The sequence below is a fragment of the Teleopsis dalmanni genome, chromosome X (assembly GCF_002237135.1).
Source record: "Teleopsis dalmanni isolate 2A chromosome X, ASM223713v2, whole genome shotgun sequence".
Lineage (NCBI taxonomy): Eukaryota > Metazoa > Arthropoda > Insecta > Diptera > Diopsidae > Teleopsis > Teleopsis dalmanni.
The window spans coordinates 91293973-91316733 of record NC_051848.1 but is presented as its reverse complement, the minus strand read 5'-3'; the positions used below and the strand labels follow the sequence as shown (position 1 = coordinate 91316733).

At 30.5% G+C, this 22761-nt stretch overlaps 1 protein-coding gene across 1 annotated transcript in view; it reads left to right on the top strand.

Annotated features, from left to right (window-relative positions):
- The window catches only part of LOC119687427 (beta-1,4-glucuronyltransferase 1-like), a 180945-nt gene that overhangs the window by 19695 nt on the left and 138489 nt on the right, over positions 1–22761 (top strand). The window contains exon 2 of the mRNA XM_038101731.1: positions 8459–8543. The gene's annotated coding sequence lies outside the window, so the exon portion shown is untranslated. The remainder of the gene's footprint in view (positions 1–8458; positions 8544–22761) is intronic.

The following is a 22761-nucleotide window of genomic DNA, read 5'->3' as shown; positions in this document are numbered from 1 at the left end:
GAGTTACAAAAAATGGGAGTGAATCCCTTTAAGCAATGTGTAGAATCAATTTTAAAGTAAAAGCAATTGAGTTTTATTTTTACTTCTAAGCCTATTTTGTAGTTTAGAAACAAATCCGGCATTTAAGTTTGGCATTCCTTTTTAACGGGTGTAGCTTGTCCGCCTTTGTCTACTTATCTACCTCATCCATTTCATTATGTCTAAGGTATGAACTAAATGTTTTCTATTGTTAGAGTATGTGAAACTTCTCTAAATCTCTGTATACTTCATTACCACCAAGATGTAAAGTAGAATAACTTCCAGTTGTTCTAATACATATCGTTGATCGCCTGCTTCAAACTAGTTAAAGATTAAAGATTATTCACCCAGGTGTTGTTGAAGATAGTTTGTCTGGTTTAAACAATGCTTCAATATTTCCTCATCACTAATATATGTAATTTAATATTCATAATTATCAGTATCAATTCTGTACATAAAGAACTCAATATGTGATTTGAAAAAGGTGCGTATATGATGTAGCGAGAGTTTTTTCATCGTAGGTGAATGGCACAAAGACAATTCTTAGTTGGGTTGTGCAAGTGATTAAATGAATGGCAGCGACTAAGCATCAGAAGTGTTCTTGTGTGATTGTTTTCTTTATCAGAAGCTAAAATAATCACTTTTGGGAAGACGTTTCAAGTCAATTGCCAACATTAGAGCACTTTCGCTGCAATTAAATATCATATCTCAAGCAGCCTATATTAGATATATGAAGAATTAAACCAAACTGTGGCATGAGTATGTAGCTCAAAGTGATAGCCCGTCTCATGAAACGACGTAGTGAGTCCTTTCTAACAGTAAAGATTTTAAAAGTACTGGACTGTCAGTATAACAGTACCTACTAAAATCATCACGACGGCCGCCGGTTAGTCCTGTCGCGATCACCGATTTGGTGTTTCGTCAAGAGGTTGTCCAGACCTTGAAGCTCAAATGTTTGTTGTTTACCGTCATGTACTCTATAGACTTCATGGGGCAGCTTGTTTGCGAACTGAACTACTCTAATGAACTAAGGTAAAGATGCGCCTATAAAGAGAATATACGCCTTTTGGCGTGTAGCGGGTGGTGACAGAGTAAATGAGTTGTATTTTTCTTATTTACCTCTGACCTATAGCAACGATAGCAGTAGTAGATAGAAAAAGCATCTGTTAGAACAACTATTCCGTATGGCGATTGTGTCAGACATTGGGTGGTGACGAGCAAAACTCATCAGTTGTGCAGTTGTTTTGTGTTTGTTGGTGGAGCACGCCATTTATCTTTTTTGCTGTCATGGTTGTGCATAGGAGGACGAAACTCATTTTCAGTTATGTGTTAGTGTCTAATTTGGATCAGTAGAAGATTAAGTACATTGGGAACATAGCCAAGCTTATAGACTTGTCTGTAAAGTTAGTCGACTTCTACTTAAATGTCGGCCTTTTCAGAAGAAACAACATATCTTCGTGATATCGCAGCGGCCATTATTTGTGTTAGCTTAGCCTATGTCATATGTGTAGTTTAATTGATCTATGCGTCGTCTTCGGTCTGGCTTTGTACTGGAATAGTTGTATTGCACTCGATGAAGCCCACTTTGAAGGGGACGAATTTTGTTTGATTGGTTAGGGTTTTTTCTTTTATCTAATACTTACAAATACTTATTATAGAGAGTTATACCATATTCTAGTTTTTTATAACTTCTGAGATAAGGTATTTTTTTTTTGCGAAACCTTTTTACGGATAATTTAAAATAAATTGTAAAAAAAAACGTTTTATGCAATTAAAATAATATGCTTAACAAGAGCAGTGATAGTGAATGCTTAGTAAATATTATTTTTCATTCAAAATAAAATAAAATAAATAAGGTATCATCTCATTTAATTATAGCGGCGTAAGCTTTATGATCATTAGTTTTAAAAGTGCATTTCTTTCGATAATACTAGATAACTGATAATAATGATAATAATGTATACGGTGTTTATATGTATACATTCATTAAACACTTTAACTATTTGTGAAGTTTGTTCCGCTTCAATATTGAACTATTAAACAATTAGACTACTTGGTTAAGTAGCAGAACGCAAATAGTAAAGTTCCAGTTGCTGCTAAATTAATCAAATGTCACGGCTAGTTAGGCAGCTAAATAGTGACAATTACTTGAATACTGATAAGATATTTACAAATTTATATATCCGAGTCTACCATATATGCCATTATCAGTTGTGAGAAATTTATAAACATTTTAGCTTTTCATATCAAATATTCCATATGTCTCTAGATCATGTACATTTAATTAAAGATACTATTATATATATAAGTATGTTTGTGTTCAATGCAGTATTATACCATTATGTGTGGATGTTTCTATAATTATGTGTGCACACAAAACCATGCCAAACTACTATAATCACAGATAAGTACACAAATTTGTAGTCACCTTATTTCTGTGCCATAGAAAAATCTAGGAATTCATTTATGGCAGCTTCTGCCACTATATTGGCAAAATGTTCAGATTTAAAAATTCTTTTTTATTTTAATTTTTTTTTTTTTTTAATTTTTTTTTTGTGTAAAAGTAGTTACATAATCTGCCTCAGCAGACTACATATTTCTATGTATGCAAACGGATGTAGTCGCCCAGTACATTCAGCAACCGCTTGAGTCATTGGTGCTCAGCTGGGACCAATTTCAATCAATTTAGTATTTTTTCAAATTTTTTTAGATAGAATTTTAAATAGAAACCATGTCCAATTTCTTGTCGTGTGCCACAAAATCACAAAATAAAGCAAATGCACTTCATATTTTACTTTTAACTAATGAAATCTGTGTCAATTTGCTAATCTATTAATTATACAAATTATCGAATGTCGGAATGTTTATCTAATAATAACATTATATATTTTTATTGAAATGTTTTATGAACGCAATTGGGCGTAGAAATGGGTGTTATAAAAATAATTTTTGGGAAACGCTACATTTGGCTCATTCATTTTCAATAATTAATAAACACTCTCATATAATTGTACAATATATGTGAAGAAGTGGAGTATTTAATAGATTAATAATCTTCCAATTGATACATACAGTAAGACCCTGCGTAACGCTTGGGATACGTTCCATCAAAGTAGAGCGTAATGCGAAACAGCGCTAAACGAGGCCATGTTAACATGTAAATATTGGGGTTAGGGTAAGATTGATAGAAAATTGCTTAGGTATTAAACTTAATAATTATGTTTTTTTTATTAATAATAGAACCAAATATTTATTTCTTACAAAAACAAAAGCAATGTTATTCAGTCTATTCTGTGTTTCCAATCTTCTGCCTTTTTATCAAGAAGGCATCTAAAGTAATCTGCAATGACTTCAGAAGGTGACTTTAGAAGGTGATTTCTGGTTCAAAAATATATAAAAAAAACACATGCGTTCTGGGATTCGTTCATTTGCAATATTTACCCATATGCAATGGGCTAAAAAAGATTCTAACTAAGATGCAATCATATAAATAATTCTATCACTGCTAATATTTTCTTCTGTGTTTTGATTATAAATGAATGACATATAGTATTAAGAAAAGCATCAGCCTTTTTTAGTTTTGTTCACTTTTTAACATTCTTTAAGCTAATTTTGGAAGATATATATATTCATGAAATCTTTTTGTGTTCCATATTCATAAAATGTCGGTTTTATTACAATCTGCGACCGGGGCTTGAATATAACGACGCTCCCTATCTACTACGTAATAGTATGAAAAAACTTAAAGGTATGAATGAAATTATAAACTAAAACGATAACCAGAAAAAAATACCTTATAATAATATCAGTAAACATAACATTTGAAAAATAATAATAATAGATATTCATGTTAATTGGTATAGTCTTTGCATGACTACGAGCACTATTTCTTGATGTTACAGACTAAATTTTATTTTTCGAACCTTTCTGTCGGCAAATTATCTTATTAGTGCAATAAAGTCCAGGTTTTTTGTAATTTTGTTATCGATTGATGAAGTTAGTCAAGTTTAAGAAGCCTAAATTAAAATATTGCCAATCGCAAAAAGATTTTTTAGATCAAGTTTTGAAAAACTTAACAGTAACAGGTCAGTTATATTCGCAATGCCGTTCAAAATTTTTGGGCATATTTCTTGAATGTTACAATCGTTTATGAAATTTCAAATATACGGGGCAAATATATCTTCAGGCAAAAATGACTTCAGTCTTTCGAGTTTAATACACAGCGTACTATATCTTTATTCGATTTTGAGCATAAGATCAATTTTAATTGGAGATCATCACAGAGTTTCGGAGGTTCGATTTTGAGCATAGGATCAATTTTAATTGCAGATCATCACAGAGTTTCGGAGGTTAAAGCTTAACTGGAATCTTTCTCATGTTATACAAAAAAGGCCAAGATTCTGAGTACTCGTTCAACTAATAAAATCTTTTATTGAATGAACCTAATGTAGTGCCCAAGAGCCAGTTAAAAAACTCAACTTTAAATTCATTTTTTGTTAAAGGCTAGTCGTAGCTTCCCCAGATTAACATTTAATTCATTGAAGTCACTGATTTAATGACGCAAGCTGGTGCGTTTGGAAGTAAAAAGATGAAAAATAATTTTTTGACTAGCATTTAGTGCTCTTTTATTTTCGTCCCACGCCCACCCATAACGCTGCTAATATATACATATATATACAGATAATAGTTTTAAATTTGAGTGAAATAAAAATATTATTAACAAGAGGACAAGAACAGTCATAACTGTGCCCAAAAAGTGTGACTAATTGGCAATGTAAGTTCATACAACGATTACTAGAGCGTGTACTTACCTTTCACACTGTAATAGTTTATATTGATTTGCCAGAATATACAAATTTTGTCAAAATACCTAAATACAGAAATTGTGCAGAAACAAGAAGAATATTTTTTAAATATACGAAGTAAGTATAAAAACTTCTGATGAATGCAATTTACACAATGCGGAGACACCAGAGACATGCAGTCTATCTGCGTTTAATTGCAAACTCTTGTTTTCTCTCTTTAAGACTTACTTCTACTGCACTGCACTGCACTGCACTGCACTGCATAGCCTGCTTAGCCTGCATTGCGAAACCTGCAATTACTGTTCTTCTGGTCTTTCCTCAATTTCCGAATATTATTATGTTAAGAAGTAATTGAAATAAACAAAACTCCATTCGGGAATAAAGCATTTTCGTAAAGCATTTTCAGAAAATAGTAAAACTTCTGCTTCAACTGGTCAAATAGCTTCTCACTTCATCATCAAGCACAAGTTTGAAGAGCGCAAACTGGACCAGCAGTAGTCAGTAACGAGCAAGTAGACTGGCAAATATGGAAAGTGCATCAAATCGATAAACTAATCAAAAACGTGCGTTTGCAATTCAATTATTCTTTATCTCAATTTTCTTGCATGATTTATTATTACCTTCTGTTATTATAATTTTCCTCGACTCGACTCGACTTGACTCGACTCGACTCGACTCGACTCGACTCTTGGAAACAACCAACCGACGAGCTCAGCACTTATTCTCTAGTTGTATGTGGCACAAGAGGAACAAGATTTGACTGCTATATATGCCAAGGCAAAGTTTACCTCGATTCTAATTCAACAAAAAAATTGCAATCTTCTTTCATTATTTGTTTGTGGAATGTGCTTTCTGGCGAGTACGACATGAATTACTTGTTCTAATTGCATTTCTTGAATTTCAAATGAGCTCCGCTCACTGTCAAACCGAGACATCAAGAAAACACTAGAATGCAATCTTTGTGTTCTATTTAGTACTTATGTTTACAAAACTATATAAACAAATATATTTAATATTTAATGAATTTGAAAGGCAAAGACAAAGTTTTAGTTTTAAATAACACTTTATAATGTACTAGATCAATTAGCCATATTAAAAATTATTATAAATTATGCCTAATGCATAGATAAAATATGTAAATAGTAGAAATATTTCAAACCACCACATTAACTTTACATATGAACGTAATTATGGTAATTTAAATATAGATCACATTTTATCTAAACACGGGTGCTCAAAGGACACTTTCATTATTGCACGTATTTGATTTAAATACGTTTTTGTTTCTATTTAAAGTTTTTTTTTTATTTTTTGCCTAACAACCTTTGTTAGTGATAAAAAGGAAATGGGTTTGGAACTTATTCGGAAGCTTTGATTTATACCTATTTGTTTTTTGGAAACTTTGGGAGTTAAACGAAAATATTATTTAAATATCAAGAAACAATTTGCTATGATTGCTATAAATCGAATCCATTCTATTATGATGCACCTGAGACTAATATGTCAACTTAAGGTTTTTACAATAAACTTATAAAATGAGCATTTACATATTTTCAGATTAAGGGGTAGAACGTAGTATTAGTATCAACTTTGGAAATGTATTTATCCAAAAAACCGAGTGCGCGCTGTTCAGTTAGATTCGGTAGTTAGCAGAAGAGATCAATTACGATCGCAGAACTCTGTTTTAATGGGAGTTGAATAGTGTTCTGGCTTTATTTTTAAAGTATTAAATATTTTCAGATTAAAGTGTAGAACGTAGTATTAGTATCAACTTTGGAAATGTATTTATCCAAAAAACCGAGTGTGCGCTGTTCAGTTGGATTCGGTAGTTAGCAGAAGAGATCAATTACGATCGCAGGATTCTGCTTTAATGGGAGTTCAAAACAATGTTCTGGCTTTATTTTTAAAGTATTAATTTATGATATAAAAATTAAACTTTAAAAATAAATTAGATGAATTTATTTAATTTATCTGCTAGAATGTTATAAAAGTATTTCCCGTTCCACGACGGCTAAATTCTATATCGCAGCGCAATTTGATGTTTGCCTTTAAATATGAAATTCATCGGTTCTAGACTAGGCACTAGACTGATTTTTGTTTTAATATCAACGTCTTTGTTAAGTGGTAAATTAAGTTTTACATAAGTTTCTGCCACGATTCATGCTTAATGCTATAGAACTAGTACATTTGGGCTCTTGTCTGGTTAATGTCTCGACTTGTGAGATTCGAAAAGGTAACAGTATGTTACCACAAATATGTGGTAAAAGTGTTGTAGACTACAACCAGGCACTTCTAAAGTGCCCTTCTAACTTAGACACTGATCAATAGGGAAGTGAAAATGTAAAAACCAATATTATCGCATTTATGAAATCATATGTGAAAGTTCCTAATGCGAGAAAGCAAATATCTTAATAGCTCAAACCGAATATTTTTTCTGAAAAATGCGAAATAAATAACATTTTATAATTCAAAAAATAATATATCATATTTACTTATAAATTAAATTTTAAAACAAACATGTATTATATATGTTATCCTACACTAAATAACAAATTAAAACAAATTGTTAAGTTAGACATTCAAAACCTTCAATTTCAAAATGCAAATTAACATTTCTTCAAACTTCAAATGCATTTAAACAAATAAATTAGCGCTGCATTATAGCTCACTAATGTTTATGAGCAGCATTATTATTGATTTTCTCTATATTAAGCAGAAACTCTTGGCTGTTGAAATGTGAAATTTAATATTTGGTAAATGTGATTTTTATACTGTAAAATGTTAGGATTAAAAAACTTTTGACTTCCCCATTTAAGTATATTTTAGATACATATTTTAGTTAGTATATGGAAAGTGCAATACAAATCGTTGATTTTGATCGATACAGCCAAGTCAGTGCTGGGTGTGCAATGGAAGATTACAATGCCGTGTGCCTTTTGGTCAGTAATTGAAGATTTTAATGTGAGAGATATGTGTTTTAAACAAGATGGTGCCGTACGCTACGAATACAACCCATACAATACATCTTGCTTGGGTTTTATGAGTGCAAAATTTCCCAGACGTAAATTCAGGTATTGTAGATATAAATTGTCCACCAAGATCATGTGATTACATGTCTTTTTATGTGTCTTTTTTAAATTAATTTTCGGAACCACAAAGTGTATTGCATTCTATTAATGAACAAAATTATTTGCTACATTTTGACTTTTGTAGATCTTAATGTATATCGCACCGTGAATATGGGTTCATTTACGCTAATATAGTTTACACCAGTTTGCGTTAGGGTGGAATACAGAAAGCCATCTGTATTGTATTCTTTAGAATGTTTAAACGATATTGCACTGTATCTATATTCGTATGCTATCTATAAGAACAAATGCTCGAACTGACGTCACGACTATTTCAGTAGACATTTCGGCTGAAGCATATACGAATAAGGGGTTTATATTTATAGACTACGTTTATGACACATTATCTGGGTGCGAGTTTATAAAAAGAAAAGAACATAAATTCATTTTGAGTGTTTATGTCTTAGAGGATTTTGTTCATAAAATAATTGTCTTCAATATAAGTTTATGTGATTAATTATTGATTTATAATCTCAATAAAGTTTAATTAACATTGTTTTATTTCAGATAAGCGACCGTAGAGAACATTTTGGAATTTCAACGCGATAAAGTCTATTTAAATAGTTCCAAGTAAAAGCCGCAAATTAATTAGGTGAGTCTACCTGACACTTTATGAGTTATCAATCAATTATATGATTAGTTTTAGTAGCTTTTGTACTGAAGAATGTTTAGTGGAGCAATTTTTGCCAGTTTCAGCCAGTTTCCACTATTTAAGCAGAAATTATTATATTACTCTTATCAAAATTTAAAAAATTATAAAAAATTAAGAATTATTTAACTCGTTATTTTTTATTCACATTTTGGAAGCAAAAATAATTTCTTTTGTTTTTTAATTAATGAAACTTCATAACGAGGCCGTTATGAAGTACTAGAAACCTTCACTAGTACATAGCGTACATTCGCGAAAATATTTTTATCAGATACTTGAGGAAGAGTTAGTTTCTATAACAACAAAATATTTAGTTCGCCCCTACATGGGGTGATAATTACCCCATGCCTAGTCCTTTGCCTACTCCCATGTCTCAAAATCAACTGCCGCTAGTCTATGCATAAATTGTGGATTGACTCAATGAAATTTCATAAAGTGGAAGTAAAAAATACCGAAAACCTTAGTTTTTTCATTACTTGACAGTACGATAACTATATTGTCATACAAAATGAATGTTATAAAATAATTAAATAATTTTTATTTTATTATTCAGTTATCAATTCAGTCGCATTATACGTGTATTTCAGCGTTATTAAAAAGTTCCAAAAACGTTGTCAGATTGCATGAAACATCAATTTTCCACAGATGCTGCAATGCTGAAATAGACGAGAAATAGTTCTCGTCCATTGCAGCCGGCCGTAATGATTGAGTTGCAAAGACTCTTCTCCATTGAAACCCACCGAAACAGAAACAACTCATTTTTTGGCTTTGTGCTCCTCGCATGAAACAGCATAAAATTGATTTATAAGTCCGCTTCGCGCTTACATAAAAGAACTCGAACCGAAATCGAAAGTTGTGCAACATGTTTTTTTGCAGTGCTTTTACTGCAAAATATCTGATTATGCAGTGTAGAGTGCCTTCTGATAAATGTGTAGTTTTTCATTCAATTTCAATTTCAGTTTCAGTTTCTTTTTTGTGAATTCTTCATTAAGTTTTTTAAAAAATAATTTGCTGAGTTTACTAAATTACGTCACTGATTGTGTTTATTGTGCGGTTATTTTGTTAATTTAATTAATTTGTCATCAGTGGCTTTTTGGGATATGTAAAGAGAAAGAACTTTTCTTTGGGTATGTAAAGCATGTGAGAGCCACACAGATTGCTTGATATGAACTATACTTGAAACCTTTATTCGATTTATCAGTGACTTGGGTCTTAGATAAAGTTCCTTTTCCTTCAGTAAATATTCGCAGCTCGTTCGTTTACTTTAAGATAACTGAACCATAAAGTTGTGGAAGAGCTTTCTTTCAGATATGCAAATTCAGAACTTAAGTATGAATTTGATTTCGTTTTTTTCTGGTTTGACACTTGAACTCAAGATTTTGAACATATATAACAACAACAAGTAGTTCTCTTTTAGAAAAGTTGTATTAAAAGCTTTGTGGTTTTAAGCAGACTGTTCTCGAAAATTTGTTTCTAAAAGTTCTTAAGTAAAGATTAAGTAAAGTAGCTAGAGTGCGACTTTTTCATAGTATATATATACATTTATCTAACAATTTTTTAAATCAAGTGTGAGAGAACTTGTCTTCTTCATTCTGTCTTATCTACATTTTAACTTCTCACACTGTTTTGAAAACAATTATAAATTTTACACATATTTTATCAATTTTGTATTGGTTTTTTTCTTCTTCATAATCTTCTTTTTTTCTAGTAAACTAAACGGACACTATACCCCGCCAAATCTACCGATTATTTTGATGAGTTATAACTTTTAAGACTTGGAAACTTACTTACTTTAACAAGCTGAAAACCTCTTCAGCATTCATCTGTTCAAGAAAGTAAGCACCATCGAACAAAATTTAGCATCAGTTTATTGATATCCCTTAGATGATATATTGTGTTAACATTTAACATTTATTTTATTATCTACAAAAACATAATAAAATTTATATTAATTTTTTTTGGACAACACATATTTCGATGAGTGATGAGTTTTAATATTGCTACGAGTTGCCGATGACAATTTTGATTCCTTCGCCACTATCTCTTCTGCATTCTCTTACTCCAAAATGTGTCCATAACCAAACATAGTCTGAGTCGAAATAATTTTGTTAGCCTATGTTGATGATTTGTTAACGAAGTTTTTTATGTCCGATCTATGTGTGGTTCATTTTCTTCCTGTGATCCACATCTAGAAAGCGCCTTCAAAGGATGTTCCACAGGGAACATAGTTCATTCATATATATGTTATATGTTACATCTATATATAACAATCCAATCAATTAACTTAACTAAACATAGTTCAGCTATAGTTTTATAGCTGTGGAACGTGTTTTTTTTTGAAAGGCCTCGCGAATTGAGAGAACAAATCTTGTTAAAGAACTATGGAACTACCTACAATGCCGAGTTGAAATTGCTAAACAACTTCTTGCGTTACTGGATGTTAAGTGCAGTATATGGTTACTCCGCATTTTTCACCCCTATTGTTTATTCTAGTAAAATTTGCAGTAATTATTTATGTTATGTTATTATTACGACAGACATGGTACGTAGTGAACAAAATTTTCCTGGTCAGAAAACCTTATAACATATTATTATAAAATGTGTATAATATGTGTATATGTGTAAAGTAATCTCAATTCATTCTATGCCAATAAAGATAAAAGCGCGGGATCACGGTATGCACGTGTATTTGAGGTTGTATTTCGTCCCTTAAATCAATTTGAAACTGAAAAAGTGAATAAGTGAAATTATTAACATATCTGGAAAGTAAAATAACCATTCATAGCGGAACAGTGGAAGATATTATTTCTGAAATCACTAAAACTAAGATTTGCTATAGAACTCGTATCATATATTTAGTTTTACCAAATTTTGCTCATTGAATGTAAATATTTTAACTTTATACAATATATAATGAAAGTGAAACTAGTCTTAAATAAAGTTTCAATAGGAATAACAAAACCAGAAAGAGTTTGACCAGGTACATTTTTAGAATATCCAATAGTAACATTGCTTGAGAGACATTGTGGTAGAATTGAGACTAATTTAATACTAGCTTATTTATTATTTTTTAAAAAATTGAACTTTACATATCATTAAGCAAACAACAGATAATTATTCTGTTGTAATTAGCTCAAATCTTGCAAGAAATATTAGGAGTAATAAGTAATAATTACTCGTAATTTATAAAAGACTATAATTACAATAAAATATGAATATATTAAGATAAATATATTACCCTTAATTATATCTATATACCCAACCAGATAGCTATATATACGGAGCTCAAATACCATATAATAATTTCCTAAAATCATTCTCAAACACGTTTATGTATATAATATATGTATATGTATATATATTGACATGTTTATTTACGGAAGTTTTTAAATTAATATTTTTATATAGTAAAGTTATTAATATTTTTGAAATGTTTGCTAAATTACTTAACTATAAAAAAAGCACTTAAAATGGTTGCTCATAAGTTTATAAGACGATTGCACTATTAGAGAAAAAAAAATGTTAAATCATTTTGACGTTTATTATTATTACAGCACATGTTCATATCTCTGTTATCTTCAAGTTTTTTACAAAATTATAAAAATTTAAATTCGAAAGTACTAATACTATTTTTTATGGTAAACAAACCGCACTTTTCAACGAGTCAAAATAAATCTTCCAAAACTAAAACACCCTACACACATTGTTAGTCTACTTATCAATAATTAGTGAAAATATTACAATTTTTATTTTAACTATACATTGTATAATATAAAATAAAATAAGTAAACCTTATATTCAAGGTCGATTCATGATCATCATCATCATCGAACAAGAAACCCCAATCTTCTGTGTTTACCAGAAATGTCGAGGATGTCAACCAGAAAAAACCGAGTAGACTTGTCTCCGCTCGTAGCGTTTGTGAGCTGTAAAAACATAGGTTTTGCTCACCTTAGATAATTCGCCTTTTTACTATTTGCTTTTAGTTAAAGTTTATAATTTGTAGGCATTTTCTCCTCTTTTCCCTTCTACGATATTCGATCTTCTTTCTTTTGAATTCCTTTTAGCGATTGATTGTTGATTGGTCATTTATGGTTGGTGTGTGTCTTGTAAAGAATTCAGCAAAAGGATTTACTTATGCATATAATAGACTTTTTTGAAACTTTTTAATCCCGTTTTTTATTAAGCATTTGTGCTATCATTGTTCAACCCTTACAGGGCAATTCTGGCAACGATCTTTTAGTTCATCACACACAAAAATCTTGCGAAAGATCGTTTGAGAAATCTTTTGTATTCTGACAGCGATTTTATGCAAGACTAAGGTCTTTCACAAGACCAAATGAAAGACCTGCTGGTCAGGTCGTTCGATTGTCAGGTAAGATTTAGTTTGTATTTTTTTCACAAACTTTTTTTTATATAAATACGTAAAAATGAAAATGAAAAAAAAAGGAATTAATTAATTAAATTAATTGACTTAATTTTTAATACGACGCAAACGTACTATAATTTCTTTAAAAAAGTTTAAAATAAAATAAAAAAATAAAATAAAAAAAATTTAAAAATAATTATTTATGTATAAACAATAATAATAATAATAATTTGTGTTAAAACTCAATTATTTACTTGCATGCGGTAGCGATTAACCGCTGTTTTTGATTTCACCACAAAATAACTTTTCACCACGAATTACAAAATATAAAACTTTTTTTAAGTCTTTTGTGCCAGAATGACATAGTTAACATCTCACAACCGGGCTTATGGTCGATGTTACAAAAATTTTGCGAAAGACTTTTAACGATCTTTGCCAGAATTGCTCTTTGAACTATTGTTTGTTAAGAAAATTCTTTAAATGGTGTCGAAAACTCTTCCTCTGGGGCCTTAAAGTAAGGTATGTGCTATGCGAATTGAAAGGTTTTGGAAAAGAGACGAGAAACAAGATTTTGTTGCTATCATTACACTCGCAAACCTGGGAAACAGATTATATAGTGCTTCTAAAAGTATCATACTCTAGAAACATATAAAATTTAAACAATTATGTTGTCCTACTCGTATTACCATGAAAGCATATTATTTTAGTAAATAATTACAAAAATAAAAATATTTTCTTGTCTATACTTGATTTAGAAATATTTAGTACACAGTTTCTCTTTGTATATAAAGTAGCTCGGACTTAAACATCTATTCCAAAAGCTTTAGCATCATCATCAATTTTGATTGATGTATTTGAAACGAAGACATTTTCTCAAATTCAGCTCAAATTCACCACCAAAAGAAATTTCGGTCCTTACTCATATCTTACCAAAGTTAACAGATGTAAATGAAGACTTAAGTATCGATTTGTTATTTCTTATTCCACTATATGGTCAAGTAAATTACCTTAGTGTAATGTAAAGTAAATTTATTAAAAAAAAAAATATTTATAGAATAAATTATATGCTATCATGCTGACCTACTAAGGGTTACGTCAAACTTTAAGATTTAGTTTAATTTATTTAATTTTTAATTTAGAATATATTTTTATTTAAGAATTAAGAGTTAATTTCATTACGTTTTTTCACTTTGACTTAAAAGAATTACCATAATTTTTTGAAAATGCATTAAAGTAAAATTAAATAATATCACATAATCCTAGAAAATTTTTTTCCATAGAAATATGTTAACCAATTATCGCTCTGGCACTTATCGCTTCCGTGATAAATGTTAAAAAAATTCAGGTTGTGTTCACTTCAAGTGTAAGATGACGTAGGTGTAGGTTTTTGTGCTGAAAAATTAATTTGTAAATACATACACACTCTCTTCCCCCTGCACATATTGTATATTTATTACTCCTGTTACCATGGCCAGACACTCCCAATTGGGCAGAGTCCACGACATAAAGCTAGCTATGGGTTCTTTCTATCAACCCACAGTTTTGAAGTTATGGTCTTCTGTTTTCCAAATTTTTATTTTTTCATTGCCGGGCGTATGTCAGTGGTGAACATCATCACACACAGACGCGTGAACATCATCTCAAATCTGCTGGCAAAAACAAAAAATAAAAGCATAAATAAAAGCATTGAAAAATTATAAAATCACTTACAAATCAAACGAAATATGAAAATAAAATGGACGCAATCATGTGCAGTGAACTCAAAATGGCCGCACCAAATAGCAAAAACAAAGCACCGCACGTTCATCAAATTATTAGGTTAGGTTTGAGGGTTTCCTAATAAAACGAAATGAAAACGGAAAATGAAAAATGAAAAACAAAAAACAAAAATAAAAAATACAAAAAAAAGTGCCGTGATATGCGAACAAAAGCTAAAAATTGCACACATCAACAAGCAAACACTGGACACTAGAACACTGAAATCTAACACAAAATGTACACAAAAGTGAGCATCCGCAAAAGCGCGGGTGGGGCCCTGCCAGCCCGAGGAATTCGAAAACGAGCTGAAAATTTATTGTGTCTGAAATGAATGCCGCCATCATGAAGGTGGTCATTGTCGTTATTGTTATTGTTTGTTTATTTCCGTTATAAGTTTTAAGTTTTAAGTTTATTTTTTAATGTGTTTGGGTTTATTTTTGTTATTGTTATTGTTGTTGTTGTTGTTCGCTGCAGTCGGACGAATGTGTAAACATTCGCTCGTCTTATCAAATATTTTATTAGGAATGAAAACTTACACTTGCGAACAAGCGCGCATGGAGCAGAAGGGCGGAAGTGATGAGCCACGAGAGGAACCAGAAACAATGGATTCTTTTTTTTGTCTTAACATAAAAAAAGGTGGCAGAGTCGGAAGAAAAGCACAAAAAAGTAAAGAAAAAGGAACTTAAAAAACAAAAGTGAACAAATTAGTTCTTCAGCTTACTGCAGTAAGCTGTTCAGTTTAGTGGTGTTGTTGTAAGGCGGTCAAGGACTACTAGTCCATTTTCACTGACTTTCATTAATCTATATTTTTTACGGTAAAATGCAGTTTACTCTCCCGGCAAGACGAACTGACTATAGTGCATCGTGCGGCCATTGTGTAAAACTTGCGTTGCTTGTTTCCGCTTTTCCGTACCAAAATCGTTGGTAGCTTCCAGCCAAACAATGTAAATTACTGCCATATGACAAGCAATTTTCTCAATTATCTTTTGTGGTTTTAAATCATAAAATAAAATCAGTGAAAAATAATTGCAACGATTATTCTTTAGATTAGATGAAAATCTTAATTAAATGCGTGTAAAGGATTTGTATGTACAAGTTAAAGAATTTCTTGAATTGGCAATACAACAACAATGCTATCAGTGCCTATCAGTCCACAAAGTAATAAAACATTAAATAGGAAAATTCGTATTACATGTACTCCAAATTAATTATTAAAATAATAAAAGTTTTTTTTTTGCAAACTATATATTACTTTTTTAAAGAGGCTTTGCGTATTTAACTAATGCAATTATTATTAAATTATTGTATTAAAATGAGATGGAAGACACATCTCGTAATAGTCATTATTTTATTAATATTTATAAATTAGTTTGAAAATGAGAATTAAAAAAAATTAATATGCATATATAATAAGGTAAAAATGAGATACATCTTATTATTCATATGCAATTTTGAGAATTGATTTTATCATACAAAAATGCTTCGGTGGAAAACTTGCTCCAGCGTAGTTTTTACTTCAGTAGAAAACTACTGATTGTTAGTTAAACATATTGTACAGGTTTTCTTAGCCTTTCGTTATGTATCTCAAAATTATAAGCTGTGTTTAGCTTGAGCTTTGCAATTAGTTTTTTACGAGCTGAAGCTTTTATACTCGTAAGTCGGTAGGGGGTTTTTTATTATTAATTATTTGTAATATGTATAATTACAGCGGGTATGTAGTATCTATTGTTACTAATAAAACGAACTAACGAACTTTATCAACTCCAATAATTGCCGAATATTGCCTCTCCTCGATTAAATATGAACTACGTAGCAAATTCAACAACTTTAGTCTTTTTTTTACTCTAGTATAAAACTGTCGACTAAGTAAGTTTAACTATTAATAAATCAATTATTGATAACTAAATTAATATTTATGTAATCGAATAATTGCAGTACTTTGCAATGATGTTACATGTAAATGTACATATTTTTGCATTGTGCTTAGTTATTTACAACAATAAAATATTGTGTACTTGTATAATTATGTAAAGTTGTGGTACAATGAGAGAAAAAATGCAAATAAACACTTGAGGCCTTTTGAGATCTCAAGAGTAGGCAAAGGTATAAATTTCTTGAAATTTATAAACTTTTAAGTGTATTGAACTTTAAAAACAAACGCCTTAGTACTGGCCCACCGCACCCTTCCTTAGAGAGGCCTACATTAATTTATTCAAACAAAGATTCGCAGTCGTACATGGCGTGTACTGTATCTTATAAGGCAGCGTAACTTACCCGAGGTCCTCAGTGAAGCGCGCCTCTAACCCAACTCATTTGTATGCATTAATTGCGTATTTGTAGACGAAATTCCGTTAAAAATAATCGTTTTAAGTGGAATTAAAATTAATTAAATAATATTTATTGTTGCTTCTTTAAAAAAAGTTGATCATTCATTTGAAATTTATAATGTAAGGGCATTTGTTTGGTGCTGGTGTGACCGTCACTATTAGCTATCGCAGTTTATAATGTATGCAGTACGTCGTCCTCTACTTTGGTTAATTTAAGAAAAGTGATTTTATATAATATATTTACGTTTATAAGCAATTTAAATAGAAGTGTGTTCAATCGATAAATATGAAAAAGATAAAGAAATTCTCTTTTACATAAACACAGATATCATTAACTTAATTAAGTGGAAAATCGGTAAAAATAATAAAAAACCAAGACGTTCCGGAAAACGTATTTTGTGTTTCCTTAATGGGTATCTCCTGCTTTTTTAGCGTGAAGTCAAATCTTTTTCAAGCAACGCAATACATAATCAAAAACCATATAAGTTAAAAACCGAAAACATCTATCAAAATAGATATGCCTAATTAGCATTTGTGTTTAATTTGGATGTGATTCATGTTTGAAAATGATTCAATACCTACCATATATCTGCAAACAAAATGTTGTATAGCATCCGTTGCCTTTTAATTAAATAAAAAATTTGTAATAATTTAAATTTATTTCTAGTCATTTACGTGGTTTGCAATGGGCGAAATGGGGTTTATAGTACAGATATTCCATACTCCAATATAGAATATTATATAGTATTATAGTTTTTCATATGTCCAACAAAATCCATATTTGTGACCAAACATGATTATGACACCTTATGTTTGGGCTTCCATACAAATGAAAGCACATCTAAATAACTAAACTTCAGGAAAGAAGCTACATTGTATTTCATTAACTCAAAAAGTACCGAATTTTTTTCGCTTATCAATTCTGTCTCACTGTGCGGCAGTTTCGCTGGTTGATGAAAGTTTATTTGATTGATAAAATATTGACATTACAGTCAAAATCAAATGAAAATTTATTTCACCTTTTGGGTGTAATTACTTACTATAGTAATCTGTGAAAAATGATATTGCAGTATCTCGCTCTCTATTTATAAGTTCGGATGTCTTAACTGTTACACAACGTTGTCTAACTAAAATCAAGAACTACAAAACTGAACTGTTTGAACTACAAAAAAATGTTATTGGGTTTAACTCTTATCAATATAGAGTTTGTCTGTAAATCTGGCCGTAAAGGATTCGACAATTATAAAATAATCGTTGTATTTATCAGAAAGGTTGTCAAAGCATGTGTTTGCGGAGAATTTTAAGAATATTTTTTTCTTTAAATAAACAAAAATAATTTTAAATTTTCTAGTCTCTATCCATTTAAATTTTGATAAACATATTATATGGTGCCATATACGTTAGTCCTAATTGTTAGGAATCATGTCTAATTGATTGTTTTCGATTTTCAACCACAATTTAAATTACAATATTTTTATTTTTAGTAATAATTTTGTATTTGATTATAGATTCATTATTTTTGTTATAAATTGTATGAATTTTTACATACTGAGCACAGTTGTAAATTTTGGTGGGAATCAGAGAGAAAATGGCTGCTATAATTCCTTAATAATATTGTGCAGTACTCATTTAATTATGCTTTAGATAATGATTTAAATCCCATCGATTTTAATAAAATTAATATGAGTATTATTTACGCAGGCTTATTTCAGATATAGTACAAGAACGAACCCTTTACACTATTTAGGTAACCCCTTCTTAAAGTCGATGATATTACGATTGTCACTTATGATGGCGACATATTCTATATAAAATATACATATTGTACACACACAACTTAGATAAGTTTAAAAAATATAGTAATGAAAAATTGTGGTCAATCTAAATATAGAAGTACTTCAAAGGTTACAGTATAAAATTCTAAAATCGATCATTAATTGTAAGTCATTGGTAAGTTACTAAACACTATACTAAGATCTTATTATCCTATTTGTCATGTTCAGAAAAGATGAAGTAAGGAGTTACTTTTATAGATACTTAAAGAGAATAAGTCATTCCACCAATTCATTGGATGTTTCGCTACTTAATGTAGTTAAGTGTAAACTAAAACAGTTTCAATCGAGCTTATAAGTTATTATTATTGTTATTATTTATTATTGATTTAAATAAATTAATACAGTAATTTCCAAAAAGTTATGGAATTTTACTTAAAATCGAAGTTGACAATAACATATTTATTTACATTTGTTTATAAGATAACATATATTAATTGCAAATAACTTTTAATTATATATATGGGATGTTGGATTAGCCGAAGCAGACCACGAAACGACTTGGGTCCTTTTTCGTCCTTCGAATTCTCAGATGTCGTTAAAGCTAAAATGATAATAATATATATATATATATTCATTTATATATAATAATAATATTTCTAGTTTTCCATCTCGTTATAAGGTTTTCTTTTGAATAAGCTTATTATGATAATTACATATATATGGTGGGATGTTAGGAGAGCGCACTGTCCAACAAGTGGCCCCACTGAGGTGAAGGATTAGTCGAAGTAGACCACGAAACGACTTGGGTCCTTTTTCGTCCTTCGATTCTCGGATGTCGTTATTGAGTTAAAGCTGGAGTGATTTCCGTTCGCATAACTACATCTTTTGTGAATGCAAGCAGCTCATTTAACTTGAGGGTTCCTCCCAAGTCATCACCAACCCAATGGTGTCCCAAGACAGTCTTCCTCCAACTGTCTTGGGACAGTCTTCCTCAGTAGCTGTCTGCTTAGGGTGTTTGATCTTCGACGAAGTCAAAATCGAAGTTTTTCCGGGTGTCATGCCGTAAATAAAAATTTGTTGTGTTCTTTTAGTTTTTATTGTTATTTTCAAAAATATAAACTTACCGTCTTGAGTACTGAAGCTTCTTTATTTGACGTAATTATAATTAAAAACAAATTGTTTAAGTTTTAATGTTCTCTTAATGTTTAAACTTCGGCAATAAAAATAAAACCAACAAAATTTTTTGTTAACTGTGCAAACATTGTTTACGGCTGTTTATTGTTCAGTTTTGTTTGACAAAAAATATTTGTTTTGCAATTATTTTTATTTAATTCTGCTTTCTGAACATTTCTTTTTATTTACACTTCAATAATTTTTTTTATTAAAATGGTTTTATTTTTTTTTTTTTTTCAAATAAAATATCGTTCTGTATAGATTTAGAAACCAGAGATATGTTGAATTATAAATTCGCAAACAATCGCATGAACTATTACTTATCGCACTTTATCGTACATCATATACGTATGTCGTAAGCTAGTCTGATATCAGATAATATTGAGGTTATAGGGTAGTATTCAGGTTATAAATGTTTCTTCGTTTTTGTAAATATCATTATTATAAATGACTACTAATGTCATTGCATAAAAAATCATGAGGTATGCCAGTAGTCCACATATACAGATGGATTTGGATGAATTAAAATGCGTAGTGCTATGTTCTGATCTCATCACATTTAGCGATATCAGTTCGAGACAGGACTGAGTTGAGTTTCAGCAGCTTAACTCAGTGAGTCCATGAAATGACTGATATCGGTGAATGTCTAGTACTGAAGACAAAACCGAAGAAGCGTACATATAGTGCTTATTTGAATCTTGTTCCAGTGGTATATTAAAAGCTAAAAATCGTTTATTAAAATATGATAAAAAGTTATATATTTAAAAGAATTATTAATGCATAATAATATAATTATATGAAATTTTTAATTATCTTTTTTCAATAAAAAAGGGTATTATTAGAGGTTTTGTTTTTCTATTTTATATCAGTTATAGCGTGCTAAAAGATGACTTACCTTTTATCTGAATTATCTGACTTCTTTCTAGCTTTTGGGTTTTTATGGCAGTAATAAAAAGCTGGTGAAACGTCAAAACTTGACTTTTATTTGAGTTATAAAATCGTATTTTTAGTTTGTGGCATATTTCATAGATATTATTAATTTGCTAATAAACTTGGAATCGTTTTTCCTAAACTCTTCCCGAATTGTGACATAAAATTCCTGTCAGAAGCTCTTACTGTTACTTTCAGTCGTGCGTCGCACGCAGCAACTTTTTATGGCTGAAAGCTTCAAGGAAGTGACAGCGTTGCTCTGTGGCAAAGGATGGAGAGGAGCATTGGCGGCTTCCCATTTGATTTGCATATTTCTAAGATACAAAATTAACTTTAAATTACCTTTTATGTGCTTCGTAAAATTTGGTGCAGATTTTTTATTAATTCTTAAATTTTATTTTAATCATAAATTTAAAGATGAATTCTTTGTGGTTATGCCGCCGCTGTCATTTGCTACTGCCGCTCGGTTGCTGTTAAATCGTTGGCATGTTGCCATTTTCGAACAAAAGTACTTGTCTGCCACGGCACGGGTCCACATAGACGATGTGAAGGCAGAAAAAGTATAAGATGTTACGTACATATAACGCTTAAATAAGACATCCACTTGTGTATCTGTATCCTGCTGATTTTATTACTTTCTTTATTGGCTCTTCTGAAGGCCTTTTCTCTATGTTTGGCATTGGTTAAGCGTAATTTTAATTTTCGTACATGGCCGTCTAACTGCATGCTGCGGCTAAGGCTGCGACTTTCTACGACTGGCTGCCATTGCTTAAGCTCCTCTTCTACTTATGCTGATTAGTGTGCTCTGTAGTCCCTCTTACTATGACACGAGAATAACTGCGGACTCACTTTGTGTCTTTTCTACTTGCTGTTTCTGTTCACATTAAGTTGAGGTTGATTGAGACGATTTATTTTAGAATTAACAAAATATTCATGACAGAATTACTAAAATTTTGAAAATGTGTGGAAAAATTGATACCCTACATTTTGCTTGTAGGTCACATCACATAATCACATAATGTATTTGTATGTAAGTATTATTATAAAAAAAAATATTTACAAAATATTATATATTCATATGTTTCTTTCTGAACATATGAACAATGTTTGCACAACAATGAGCTAACTGTAGTTTATGTGTGATTTAAAAAAAATGATCCAATAAATACATTATATGAAAATCTCTTTAGCACTTCAATAGTTATAATTATAATCAAAAGGTATTATTTTGACTTAGCCTCAATGCATTTTACAATGACTTACTGCTTGCGTCTTACAACTTACAACTTACAACTTACGATTTACAACTTATGATCACGATTCAGAAAAATAATTTTTTCATAAATGAAAATTCAATATACATTCAAAAACGAAATTGCAAAGAACTATAATTCTGAGAAGTTGTTTTATAAGTGAGTTTTAAGTGACTTAGTTATTAAAATTATATACCATATATGGTGTAATTTTTTATATATGGCTCTAAATTTTATTTCTAAAACATCACTTCACAAACTTGCATTCCATTAGGTCAGCAAAAGAAAACATAGTTTGTGTATTAATTGTAGACAGATATATAGATAGATAGACTAATAAATCTCTCTGGAAGAACGACGTCAGCCCCGTACAGCAAAAACAATCCTACCTTAATTAGCCGAGTGCTAAACAGTTACTTGTCACGCATAAACACATCTATTCCTAATGTGTGCGCAAACTGCAGCTCTACTTCACATGACGACGCCCATCTGTTCTCCTCTCCTACAACGAACGCTCACAAATCTCCCTCCAATCGACCTTTGGACCCACCCCATTGATGTGACCAAGTTTCTCTG